This window comes from Amblyomma maculatum, chromosome 1 (genome assembly GCF_055883805.1).
Source record: "Amblyomma maculatum isolate TAMU_Amacu chromosome 1, ASM5588380v1, whole genome shotgun sequence".
Taxonomy (NCBI): domain Eukaryota; kingdom Metazoa; phylum Arthropoda; class Arachnida; order Ixodida; family Ixodidae; genus Amblyomma; species Amblyomma maculatum.
Window position 1 is genome coordinate 249,075,575 of NC_139344.1, and position 14,670 is coordinate 249,090,244.

At 43.3% G+C, this 14,670-nt stretch overlaps 1 long non-coding RNA gene across 1 annotated transcript; it reads left to right on the top strand.

The window, feature by feature from the left end:
• Positions 1 to 4: 4 nt before the first annotated feature.
• Positions 5 to 8,785, top strand: LOC146206190 (uncharacterized). Its single transcript, XR_014704380.1, has 4 exons — positions 5 to 115; positions 831 to 935; positions 5,551 to 5,619; positions 8,583 to 8,785. It is a non-coding gene; the product is annotated as an uncharacterized LOC146206190 (long non-coding RNA).
• The last annotated feature ends 5,885 nt before the right edge of the window (positions 8,786 to 14,670 follow it).

Sequence of the window (14,670 nt, forward strand, 5' to 3'; positions counted from 1 at the left end):
GGCTATTGTTTGTTGGGTAGGTGGTTGTTTTTAGTAGCAGAATGGCTGGTCGTCGGAGCCGTGGGAGCTGCGTCAGCTGCGTCGCCGTGCCAGCCGTGAGCTCTCGTGTTGTACGGTACGTAAGCAATTTTTTCTATTTTTTAGATATTTCAGTATGCATGTATTGAGTCATTGCCCGCTGTCTGGAACTCTACATTTAGTTTTCAACTTCCCTGCGCCCGAATGTTCTGTTGACGACCATTGAGCCTGCTTGGCCGGCAGTGGGCCCGAACGGCCCAAAGGTGTATTATAGAAAGTTTCAATCGAAAGCTCAACGTAGTTCGACACCAAGGAACATGCGGATAAATACCGTTTATTAGGCCAACCGCACGAAAGTATCAGTCATGTAAAACACGCCTGACTACCAGTCTTGCGTGCGCCTAAAAATGGCGGGAAACTTGGGTGAACTTTCCTCAGCGGTCTGGATGAATATTTAATGATTGTAACGTCTTTGAGCTGATGGAGGGACTTAAGGAGATACTAGGACATGACAAATCAACGCGTAGAAGCAGGAAAGGCGAGGATCACACAGGCCTGTGTGGGAAGCTTTTGTTTCGGTGCACCACGACGTACTAACCATTTGTGCGACGTGACCCTTTGTGTGACCCGCATTGTAATGACGCGGTGTAGAATAATGATTTCATACCTCATTTTATGACTGCGCACTGTCAAGTGTATGCAGGGCCACTTTCTAATTACGGTGAGGTAAGCGATTTCGCCTTGTACTTGTCTTAATTTTTTTTTTGTGTGTAAACATCGCTTATAAGCTGACGTCTAATATTTGTACGCAGGGACCTTCCTGATGTGTGTTTTGGAGTCTAGCATGGGCTTGCTGGCTGCTGAGGCTGAGGCTGAACTAGGAAAGGCGGAGGCAGCATATGCTCCAACGCCACAAGGTGAGCCCTGTACTTAATTTCAAAACAATTGCTGTGCCACCGGCACTGGTCATTTGTTTTAACTTTTACATAGGGAACATGGCACAGGTCACCAGTTTGCATAGAGTGCATGAAGGATTCGAATAAGCAAGCATCCCTGCAGCTTCCTGCAGCTGCGGTGTCCAGCTTGTAGTTCGCAGCCTTTCTTTCTCAGCTGCAATTAATGCATCGCAAACAGTGTGCAATGTAACAGTTGATTCAGACTAAGAACATTGATTCAGACTAAGAGACTAAGAAATGTTTGCACGAGATGGAAGATCAAACTACACTATATTGTCTTCTCAATTCGCTGTGAGAAACTAGCAAAGCTGCCTTCTTTAACGAATGGTATTCCTACACAGATTGGTTGTGTCGCTTTTTTGTGCGTGTGACAAAGTTGCTGCAAGAACTTAATTTATTTATTTATTTGGTTACTATCAGGGCCGTTGAGCAGCTAAAAACAGTGACAGCTTCTCCGGGCACCGATGTGCCTACCAGCCGATTGTGGCAGGGTTGCTTCACATTAATCAAAGCAACCTAGCAAATGAGGCTCACTGTAGCAGCAAGAATTGTGAGCACGCCCTCGCACTCACTTGCTTTGTCATCTCCTGCATCTTCTGGCGTAGCTGCGCCGGGCAGTCTCTTTCCGCTCATCAGAGATGATCCTTTTATGCCAGGGGTCTTGGAGCACGGCCAACGAAGCTGCGTGATGCAGTCTGCCCAGCTCAATTTTTAGCCGACGTTTTGAAAGCATTACCACCAGCCTTAATTTCGAACTAAAATAAGCTTAGACTTAGTACCCAGTTAGTACGCGTTCATTTTTGATAAGGCGTTGACCACTTAATCTGCATGAACTTTCATTTGACATCACTATGCCTTCAAAAGCAAGAAGCCTGACATCCTGCCTTTTCTTTTATTTCGAAGTGTGCTTTTTTTTTTTCTTGCTGAGGATTATAAGTGTAGTATTTATTAACAGGTATGTCATTTCAGTACCTCTCTCCGAGTGATCCTGAAACTGCTTTTGTCCGGCATTCAAGCGGAAAGGAGCACACGTTGCTTTTCTTTTGCAATAATGGAAGGGCTTGGTCTGGAAAAAAGAAGTTATGCTTATTTTTGTTCATTTTATCGTTTACTTTGTTTTCTGGCTCCTGGGTCATGAGAGAAAAGGCTTTGTCAATGCGGCCCCCGTAGCAATATGAGTTTGAGACCGCTGCTCTATGCCCATAATGGCGTGGCTGTCAATGGATATTTCATAATGAGTTTGTCTGAAGTAATTGTCAAGCAAAAAACTACCATATGCCTCTGGTCGGCCCGGACCCACAACCTCCGCATCATGGTGTTAGAATAGAAGTGCGTGAGCACCAAACAGTAAGTGGCGATACCGATGCGCTGATTTCTGTAGGCTGCCGAGAGACTTCGTTGACTGTTGGTGGCCGCGGGTTCGCTGGTTGCCGCAAGAAATGGCAGTCAGTTCTCAACTTTCGCTGACGTCCCCGCTCCACGCCTTTCTTCGATCATGGTATATTCTAAGTTGTAATGTAATGTGGAAAAAACGTACATTGTTCTGCACTGCGATACAGGCTACGTATTCTGCAATGAAAAATGTCAGCTTTTTTCGGTGCGAAAAGATGTCGAACAGCTTCAGCTATGGCGGCCGGCATACCAAGATAGGACCGAGCTATACAGTCACTGTTTGTGAGGGGCATTTGGAGCCCAGGTTTGTGTCCAAAACATGGATGACAGAGTTAAATGGGCATGTGCTACAAAGCGTTGCTCGTTGCTAGCAAAGGAAGCGATCCCCACGATATTCTCTGCTGGCCTTGCCTACCTTTCAGACTTCGAAAAGTAGAAAGCGACCCACTGAAAGGCAGCCCCAGGAACCGAAAAAATAGAGGATAGTCAAACCTTGTGTAGAAGTGTCAGGTGAAGGTAGCACGTGCTTCACACGACACTGCGTGGGCATGGGCCGGCCCAAAAGCCGGGTGCGGCTCAGCCCACGGGTCGTCTGGGCCGACTCATGAACATTTTTGCTGGACCCGGGGTGGACTTAAACATGCGGGCCCGAGCCGGATTCGGGCTTGTACACAGAGAGCCGATGTCAGATTTATAGTCACTTTGTCAGAGTAAAATACACATCCGCGGCATCGCAGCAACGAAACTGATGAAATAACTATGGTACGCTCCGAGAAAAAGGTTTAGTCTTCATAGCTTATTTATTTGCTTATTACAGCACCGCGGTGGCTTAGTCATTAAAAGCTCTCGAGTACTGAGCTGGGATGCCCTAGTCTGATCCTAATTGGGAGACAGCATTTCGGTCTGAGCTGAAAGCATGGCAGGCATATGCTTATAGATGAGTTTCATTGAAGAACTCCATGTGGCCGAAGTGATCCGAACGCCTGTGCTACAGCATCCTCATACCTTGAGCCGGTTGGGGACCATTACTCCAGACATAGCTCTTTTGTTTTTTTGATGTCATGTACACTTTTTTTTTTTTTTTTTTTTTTTTTTTTCGTTGTGAAAAAATTCAAAACCAAACGTAGATATGGTTTTCATTTTTAGTGGTTGATTGGAACATATCATAACAGAAATAGCCGCAAAGGCTTGATAGAGTTTAGAAATCTCCTTGACGTTGAAATAAGATAAATCTTGAATGAGCATTGTTTAAATGAGTCAATTAATGTCGTAAACAATTAGACGTGCGCCGGCCACATTGAACGATTCAAACGAATATATGAAATTACTCCCCTCTGTGACTGAAGAGCAGCAGTCAGACACCGCTCTTGCATGTTTTAAAGCGTAAAATGCCATCTGAGGGTTACTGTAGTGTGGTGCAGCGTGGCATTCGCCTAATAAATTAGAGTAGCGCTGGATGAGGCTGTTTAAGCTATCAGCGAGCACAGACAGTCTGGTCTGCGTTAAGGTGCTTCCGCATATGATCAGTTTTGTATACCACTGGAGACTAGGAACTGGAAACCTCATACAAACCACTGGGAAGGGCCAACGTCTGAACGCTTTATGAGGTTTGGCCTTTTCCAAGGTTGCTGTTCAACACTCGGTACGCCTCAGCCACAGATACAGTCTTGCTGCTGCAACGGCGCCATCTTTCTCGAAAGGGGAAATTGGAGGCGGGGGGGACCTTCTACATGCAGAATCAGCGAAGAGCATTGCAGCCAGAACACATGCCGGCCCTGGTGGCGGTGTGATAAATATAGCTATGATATAACAGCGCCTCTCGCACACCACAGGGCGGGGACGCCGCGCGTTTCCTCGAGATTTTAATGTTATATTTTGCTGCATGCGGTGTCTAAATATTAAAGCCTCCTCACAAGAAGTCCGATTACTTTCTTCTCTCTCTCTCTCTTTTTTTCGGGGCCCCCTCAAAAGTTTAGACTTGGTGGGGAAGGAGGAAGCCGCTGTGGCAGTGTAAAGGGCAGCACACGAGGAGCTCACTGACTGCCGGCGTCTCACAGTCTGGCACACACCTGCGTCGATCGGCGTCTGTCTGCGTCCCATTGTCGGGGGGCACTCCCTTGTCGAACCATGTCGAACGCGCCACTGCGCGCCGTCGGCAAGACGAATTGGAGAAGAGTAGTGTAGATGGCTAGCAAGGATTTGGTCTGGGCCACACCGTCTGCGTCGCAAGGGCCGTTGCGCGCTGTCGACCAGACGAAGGGGATGACCGCGTGGCCGGCTTGAGGGTACTGACCCAGGCGGGAAGACGCCGGGATTCACTTGAACCTTTTTGTTTCCCGATGGCCCGACTGGGCTGCTGTCGCCGTCTGGCCAAACACCCCGCGTTCCTTTCCGGTGGGGAATTCTTGTCACAATAGTTGAAAGCGGCAGCTCTCGCGTTTGTCTCGTTGTCGCTCTTAAAGCTATTTTTCCTATGTTTTTCAACAAATTTGATAAAACCTGGTATTCTGATTTAGTTTCTTGCACTGATTTCAAATATATAATTATGTTTCCAATTGGCCAATTAGTTCAAAAGATAAAATTAAATTGTTCATAATTTGCGGGAACAATGAAAAAATAACCGCACTACAAAAAATTAACATGAACACTTTGCTAGGTACTAGAAAGCATAACAAATACAATGTTATGCGCACTTTTGTATAACAAATATTAGCGATGTTATAGCAGTTTAAAATTCACTGCTCCAAATGTGAGTGCCTTCCTGTCTGATTTAGAGCAAAATTGAAAACTTTGAACTGCTATAACATATATTTGTTAAAAAAAACAAATGCTCCTAACATTGTATTCATTACTCTTTCTAGTACCGAGCAAAGTGTCCATGTGAATTTTTTGTAGTGCTGTTATTTTTTCATTGTTTCTGCAAATTATGAACAATTAATTTCATTATCTCTTGAACTAATTGGCCAGTTGGAAAAATGGTTGCATGTTTGAAATCAGTGCAAGAAACTGAATCAGAATGCCATGTTTTATCAAATTTGGTCAAAAATTGGAAAATAATTTTAAGAGCCATGTCCCCCCTTAAGCAGAAGCGAAATGCAATACAGCTGACATTTTGTGGTGTGTTTGGAGACTGTAAACGGCCTAAACTAATACATTTTTTTTTTTTTTTTTTTTTTTTTTTCAGCTAATTTCTAACAGTCTAGAGTTATCATGGGAAGACGAAAGAGTCACACTGGCCGTACTGCCCGAATCCGTGAGTCTCACTGCCTGTCGGAGGTTGGGCACACTACGAGCAGTGGCGTGCCACGCCGGCGCGGCTCGTTCATACACAACCCTTCAGACACCACGCTCCACATCATGTTCTACTTGGCAATTGCTGTATTTCATTTTAAACCAGCCAAAAGACCAGACAGAGAATAGAAGCGAACGAGATGAGGCTGGCTTCTGTGTCTCGTCTTTTGGCTGGTTTAAAATGAATGATTACCAACTCGCCCAGTCGTTAACCTTGTTGCTGTATTTACAGGGCATTCCCACGTCTGCTGCTGTGGTTTAGTTTAGCACTGATGAACGCTGTCTATGTTGGGATACATGCAACATAAATAGCTTGAAAGTAAAAGATTGCACAGCCATTATTGTAGCTAGTTTGTAAAGCAGAGAATGCATAATGTGGAGGTCTTGGACCTCAACGGTGGCATGTTTCTTGTTTTTGTTTTGTTTTCCTAGTTTGCAATGAGTTATTTCTCATTTGAGAGTAGATACCCTGCTAATTGCCATTCATCACCAATGCAGATTTTGTTTTTATTAGTTAATTATATGCTTTCCTCAATTTTTTCCTTTTCTACTAAATAGAAGAACATGAGCCTCTCATAGCCTGTGTTGCTTTGGGACATTAAATCCCATAAGCCAGACCAGCATGAGCCTCATTTCTGGCAGTCGTAGATCTATTTCATTGGACCTCTTTGTTAATAATAAGCTTGTCAAACATACGTCAGACAAAAACATACAGTATTATGGGTGTGACACCATGAAGGTGTCAATCATTAGAAATGTCACAAGTGTTGGGCAGCCATGGAGGGCCCATCATTAACATGTTAAAACTAAGGAAGCTCCGGTGCCACTCAAGCGAAAACATGAGAAGCCACTGACAGAAAGCCATGGAGTAGGGCATCTGAAGGAGGAAAGGGCTATCCTTGAGTGCAGTCTATCCTCACTTAAGTTATTACTGATCAGTGCCTTGGAAATTTTATCAGAACAGGCATGGATAAAAAAAAATTATATGCACAAGATAGAGAGTGGAAATGTGCTGCTTATTGATGTGAACTCCGAACTAGTCTAGTGCTGCTTGAGCACATCATAGTGGTATAGTCCACATTTCTCAAGCTAAAAGAGTCATGCTTTTAGTCAAACTTATCGTTCGGGCATCAAGTATAGAAACAAGCATTGCATTTTCTGCTAGTTTGTTCCAAATTGTTGCTAAGGTCATTTGTGTTATTTTAAACATCTGTACATGTTTTGGCTGTTAGTCTTGTATTTTCAGCAATGCATTGATCTTTGAATAAAAAGGAGACAAATAGGTTATTTTGTTATGTCAAGTATAAAAAATTCAGCTAATAAAATCTTTTGACTTTAGAAATGTGCTTCAAAACAATTTGAATGCTTCAAAACTCCCGTTTTATAGCTTCAAAGTGCTCGAGCCTGCTTCCACCTCTCCAAGTTGGTTTGTGGTTCAGGTCATTATTGACAATTCTTCATGACTGAATTGATGTCTTCAATTTGGAGTTTTGGGGAGGGTTGCATCCATTGGGAAGAGTGAAAAATGCTGGCCGAAGATAAGGAACACTGCATTATGAAAATTCCGATTGCTATTGGGCAACCATCTCATGGATGATGGCACTTGAAAGCGTTTTGACTGGAGGTACTCGCACTGCTTGGGCTAGGCCAGTGCAGCACTTCATCTTACAGGAGCATATGTACCTAATTTTGGTCGCATTTTGCTTGTTAACGACATGCAAAACATTACTCTGTACAGATCATCGCCTGGTTTTTATCTTCAACCGCTAAATAACTTATAATTGAATTTTTGTCTTATCTGTTTCAGGGTGTCTGAATGTTAGTAGTGCTGCTACTGCACTTAAAGTCAAGTGTTGGTCTCTGTTTGCAATATTTTTTAGCTGCTTTGAGAAGTATGATGCTCATGGACAGCCTCCTTAACAACATGAACTGGTGTATTTGTGATGAGGACCATATATCAAAGACAGCCAGTGGTTTTATGATGCTAGCATTGTAGCAACTGTTGTGGTGCTGTAGTTCGGTGAGGGATTTGGCCATCTTGTGGTTGTTGCCCGTTTGCTGTGGCCACCCTCAAAGTAAATAGCTATGGTCCTGTCACATAGTTTGAGAACTTCTTGTTACTTGTATGGAAATTACTGTTTGGCACAAAATGACTTATCGCTGCCATCATGTGCATTATAGAGGGCGAGCGACTACGTTTCGGTGGAACATGTCCTCATTCTTTTTCACAGCCCATAGGAAGGATTTCACAAGTTTAGAAAAATGAAATGTTCACAGCTGAGTCAGTCGCAATTCTGGAATCATGCTGTGTAGTCGACAAACGCTACAATCCGAGAGCAACGCATGTCGTCTAATGAACAGTGCAAGCGAAACTTCTTGGATGCAGCAGCAAATGAAAATGTGCACACATGGTTTTCAAGATGTCTCAATGTTTATTTATATGCTTCACAACCTACCAAAGCCCGCACGCTTGCGGTATACCAAAGCACAATCAGCTGTCTGTTCTGATGTCTGCGGCCAGTGTTGATAACTTCATATCAGTTCTTTACCACCCATGGTGTCCATTTCTGCTGTGCATGTGCACTGCAGTGATACATTGTCACACGCATGCAGAGAGCACTAGTACTGGCCATACTTAGGGTAACCTTTTCATTGTTTTGGCTTTTCTCATTCTTGAGCTATGCTACAGGGTGCACACTTTTCTTTTTGTCTGGTTCCTTTGACGAGTCATGAATGCAGCATTTGTGCTTCTTTCCTTTTTGAGGGTGTAGTGACCATATGCAAATCCACTATTAGAATATATGAGCTGCTGCATTAGCTGCAGTCCTGCTATCTTTTTATTTAAATTTGGTACGTCTCTGAGTTTCTCTGGGTGTTTTGTTATTGTTCTGAGTTGCATTATTTTGTTTTTTCTCCCCGTGACAGCCGATCCTGCACGTGACTGATACTAGTTGAGAGATCACAACAGCTGCCCACCTTTCAAAGCATGGCATTCCCTGGCCCAAGTTGACTGCTCCCTGTGCTACTGGCTCAACAGTGTACTCACAAGTCTGCACTTCACTTACGAGCATAATGGCAACACACACACTGGCCATAGCTTCTGTGTCAAAATAAAGTATTCCTACTTATGTGCCTTTTCATTCATTATTAACTAACATGATTGGAGTAATAAACACTCCAGTGCCAAAACACCATGTTGACACACTCATTTATGTTTAGACTGCCTACCTTCTGCATTACTTCCCTTTTGTAACCTACCTAGAAAGGTAAGTATTTACTGTATGTGTCATAGAACCACATGTATTTGTTATTCCTTTTGAGACTGGAAATAATCTGCAAAACCAGTGAAGTAAGAAACATTCACAAATATGTTTCGTAGACAATTTTTAGAGGTAAGCCCAATGAAGATGTTTCGAACTGCAGACAGGGACTGATGATAAAATGGCAAAGTGGGCGGTGTTTGTTGAATTGCATAAGGTTGGTTTAATTCAGTATTTTGCAGATGAGCAGCAACTTTCTTAATTGCAATGCTTACACCCATACTGTCACCTCACGTAATGCTCAAACATTTGGCAATGCTAATCACTTTACTAAAATATTGAACTCTTAACCCTTCAAAGTGAATTGTGTTCAATAGCGAGGTGACATGCTTGTAGCAATGAAATTCTAACCTTGGATACCCTCTCAATACGCTATTGCAGTGCCTATATGCTACTGGGATGGTGAGGCAGCATACTAAAAGGGCATAAAAAAAAAAAGCGTGTGCAGTAATTCTTTACATGTAACAATAGTTGAAGCCCTCGCCTAATTTAATGTGACTGCATTAAAAGGCCATATTTACCAAAAAAGGCAATTTGAGCGACAAGGATGAGTGGCAGAAAGTATGACCGGATGGATTGGTCTGTGTGATGTGGGGACCATGGTATGGTCCAGCTATCTACCCAAGCAGCTCCTTTGACATGAGAAAAACTCATTGCCTTTCAGAATCCCAAGTCAGATGTGTGAGTTGGGAGTTCATTTACATAATGCAGTAATTAGTAATTTTACAAATTTGTATGTGTGATAAAAGTGCAAACTAAGATTGGTGAGTCAACAAGTAGCCAACTAAATGTACAGGGATGAGGATACAGGAGTCGTAAATGCTGTGGCATGTTTTTCTTAACAGCGGTGCTGAAGTGCCCCCGAAATATTTGTTGCATTTGCTCAATTTAGGTGTATTTCAGTTTCTGGTATAACCTTTCCCACACCTTTAACCTTTAGGCACAGTAATTGTAAGTAAAATCGGCAGTTAAAAATATAGCATTGTCAAGATGACAGCGTTCCAAAAAATTGAGAAATAGTAATTAAGGTACGTATAGCAGCAAAAGTTGCTACACTGTACCATCAGCATACATGTGTGATCCCAGCCATTTTGGAGCCATAAATGCAGTATTAACCTAAGTAGTTTATCAATTCAGTTTCAGACTATCCTCATGTTTGACAAGATTTTAATGATGAAACTTTCAGCTTAATGCCTCCAGTAGCCTGAGTATTCTGAAGCATAGCATTGTTGCCTTACTTAATTACTTGGCACACTTTCCAATTTTGCAGGGAGAAATTTTCTTAGCTTAAAACAGTGAAAAATTTGGCAGTACTCTGTCAGGGACGAAGCAAGCTTTTGGAAAAGGAAAATAGAGTAAATGTCTCCGAGTGGACACCTCATATGTGCACTGTGAATGAAACTAATGAGCAAAAAAAAAAAAAGCATATGCTTTCAAGCAAAGTATTGCAATGCTTAATATTACATAGAATTCCTCCTGGCACACATAGATTTCATATTTCAAGCTGCCAGTTTCCATCATGCAAGGACGACATCTGCTAGTTTCTATACAGTACCTTCGTGCTTTTGCACTGGCAAGCCATGTTTTGCGAGAGGGTACCTTTCTAAGTGGACTCAGCTAGGCTTAATCTGATTTCCGTGAAATATATATGGAAGGGTGCTTAAACCAGATGCTATCAGGCTTTAAGTATACCTGCAGGTAAGGGCCCTGCCAACTACTATATTTAATAAAGAAAATTTGATATATCTAGTCGTCACTTAGTGTTTGTCATATATACTCCCTCAAGCACAATTAATAGTGGTCTAATCGAGCTGCTTGGTTGATACTAAAAATGAAAACGCAGCACTGACACCAAACATGGACGGGCTACTGCTCAATTAAAACGCCTGGAGAGAGTGCAATGTAAGTCAACTTAATCGCTTTCACTTCTATCTTGTCGACTGCGACGTAAAATATCGGCAGCACTTGTGCAGTGGTCACCTTTACAAACCAAGCATGCAATGCGTCTGGTCATCGACTGGCAGCTGTCGGCCGGCGCATCGTCGCCGTCGATTCTCCTAGCGACGCCACGCCCTCCGCGGCACGGATTCAACCCTCTTTCCAGTTTGGTTGCTAATGGCCATCAATTTTCGCTGATTATTGCACTATAAGCAGGTAAGCCATCTCTACTAATTGAGCACATAAAATATATTATCGAGTTTAGCTTACAGCGCAGCCCTATGGCAGTCGCGTAACCGGCGAAGCTAATAAGGAGCACATCAGAGGACGAAAGTTCGGCAATTCACTCTGATGCATATTTCACGCACTGTATTTGTTAGAGACCAACATGGAATAATTTGAACAAATTGTTCGATATAAACGGTCATTTGGTTGCTGGATATACCATTGCTTGTAAATCCGGCCGCGCAAAATATATAGTAAAAAAAATTCACTTCTTTTTCCATATTTTATGTTCACAACAAACATATGCATAACCACGCACTGAGATCAAGTGCAACATGAAAATTCGCACTTCCACTTCAGTTCGAATAATAGCTCTCGAGGTCAAATGTTCGAATGAGTCGCGTTACATATGCTGTGTATGCGAGGTGGGTACGTGGGGGACGAATTAAACTGCACTGCAAAAGATGGGTTGGTTTGGTTTATGAGGTCCCGAAGCAACTCGATCAGGCTATGAGATACGCCGTATATAGTGGAAGGCTCCGAAAATTTCGACCAGCTAGCTGGGTTTTTACCGTATCGCGCAGTACACGCGGGCGCCTTGTTAGTATTCGCTCCCATCGAAAAGCAGTCACCCCAGTCAGGATTGAATCCCACACCCTTGGACACAGAAGTCGAGTACGCCAACTGCACCAGCACAGCGGGGAAGGGGGGGGGGGGGGGGGGACTGCAGAAGACACTGTTGCGTTGTTGGGTGCTTGGTTTTGCCCGCGGCTGCTACGTTTTTGTGACATGGCCATGCAGTCCCGTTTCACCTAGCTTCCACTGGGCCATCGCAATTCAATCTTGACTTCCTATAAAATCGCAACCATGCAATTCCTGGCACGAAGTCGCCTCCTGGTCGAATTAGCATGGCTTACCCTGCTCGAGTCGCCAGACAGTTCGTTTATACACGCTGGCCAACAAAGACGTACGGGATCTGTTGGCTCTTAAATGATCACAACGGTGCACTGCAATGCCGATCGACGCCACGTACACGCTTACGGGCGGCGTGCAATACGTTGCAGCCTCCGCTGCTGCGGGTGCGAGTCGTGAAAAAAGAAACTATATGCCGGGACTGCGGGCATTGCAGAATTAACATGTAGTTTCACGGGTTGGTTCGGCTGGAGGCTTTTAATTGTGCCCGTGTATGCGGTGCGATTTCTGCGGTGGTGTGGAGCAGGCAATAGGTAACACGTGGTAACAATTAATTAAGCAGGCGCTGGTATATAACTGATAATACTTTTTAACTAGTCATGCGCACTAGCGCCTCATTTACTAACAGCTATAGGTTTGCTGAGGTCGCAATTATAATATCTATATCGGTATTTTAAATTATCATCCCCGCTTTTAGAATATGAATTTAGGCCGCGCATGGCAGAAAACGAAACCTCTCGGTCGAGGATAATTTAGTGCGCGCGGCATATATATGTACGGGTGTACGTTGTACGATCGCTTCGCTAGCCATTCCTCCCGGGCGCTCTCGAACATTATGAAAGGAGTGACACCCGCGGCGGTGCGTGGCGCGTATTCAGCATGCATGACTAGCGTGGCGATTTGCGCTCACCCGCTGTATAGTTTCGGTTTCGCCTGTGTACGGCCGAAACTACCCGAGCAGGTAGCGTAGATGGCAGCGTACTGCTCCGAAGTTGTCACTTGCTCCTTCGTAGCGCACAGGAGGGACGGCAAGCTTCGAGAGCAAGGTATACCCGCACATATGAAACGGGCTCATAAGTGAGCCAGGTCATATCCTCCTCTATTTTTTTTCGAAAAAAATAGAGGAGGTTATGGCCAGGTACGCGCTCGATCATCACAGTGGTTTCAATTTGGCCCGCGCATAAAAATTTCTTGCGCTAAATATGCCAACAAAATTATGTTTTGGGAAAGTTTACACTGATATAGATACTGATATGGGCGTCGGCATGAACCCCTGCATGGTGCCAACAGATTCTTATTCACTGAAACTGCATTGTCAGAACACTTAGTGACATAATTTGTTCATTCTAGAAGGACAAACTCGTGGAAGTTTAAATTTTGGGGCTTGTGTTATTAAATTAAGGAAAAAAGTATGGGAGATGGAATAAACCCCACCCTTTACAACCCCCTTTACTGATACATTATCACCAGGTTTGATTTGGTTGATTAATCTGATGCAAAAAATCATAAGAATAGCAATAAATGGACAGCAGAAGACAATTAAGTAGATTAGTTTGGTAGTTAAAACCTTAAGGGTCACTGTATCAAATGCTTTTTGAAGATTAAGAAAATGTAGCTAATTTTATTTGAGTTGAACATGCCCATGCTTCTCATTTAGTGAATCAGTATATACAAAGCATTCCTCATCACCTGATGGGAATGCTTAAATTTGTTCCCATTTTAAGTTTGACACGAGATTTAGTGACAGAAGAAAGGAAGAGGTGTCAAAAGAAGAATGAGATAATCTCGAAAATGCCTGGAAAGCAGCTTCATTCATCAAATTGACAGGTTGAAAGAAGCCGGCTATCCGGAACATGGTGTCATCTCAGTTGCTGAAGGAACCTATAAAAAAATGAAAACAAACAGCAAGGAAGCTATGCCTAACACAGTGGACAGAATACAACAAAATCTGGTTGCAATACCCTATCTGCACAGCATATCGCATGATTTGAAACGAATAGGCAAAAAAGTGAATATCGAAGTAGTTTTTACAGCTTCAGAAAAGTTATCGAAGCTTTGTAGGATCACTCAAACTTGTGGTGTGCAGTGACGCACATGTAGCATAAAACACCAGACTTTATTTGTACCCTGCAGCACAGGTGTGGTGTATGAGATCCCATTAAGCTGTGGGAAATGTTACATTGGACAAACGGGTAGATGCCTCAATGAACGGCTCTGAGAACACAATTATAACTATGAAAAACGTGCAAAAAAGAAACATCTGCTAAGGAAACGTTGCTTTGCACTGCAGCAGGTGCACAGGTTGTATGCCCTGGCTTCTACAGGGCTTAAAGCCAGGGGGTGTGTCAGAGACCCCCCCCCCCCCCCCATAATATTTAAGAGGGGTCTGAGATCCCCACAAGCTTGAATTTAAGCATGAGGACTGTAAGAATACAAACCAGGTAACCATTGTTTTGTTCTTGTCAGTGGTGTAATTGGAAGATTTTTTCTCTACTGTTTCAACAGTTTCACATTGAGTATTAATAAAAACCAGAGATGGAGAAAAATAATGATTTCTCCCCTTTGTATAAAACGATTTGCAAAACAGGCAACCAGCCACTTTCTCTCTTTATTTCCCTTTCCACCAATGCTCGAATCACTACAGACCCCCTCCGATTGAGCCAGACTTTAAGCACTGGGCTTCACAAAACAAAGATTATTGGTAGAAGCAACAAGCAGATTACAAGAGAGATTCTGGAGGCAAGAGTCATCAAACAGAAAAAGGGCTTGTGCGTCAGTGCACCTTCGATAATGCTCAGTGAAAAAGAACTTGAGATCCTGTAAGTAGCATAGGCTTA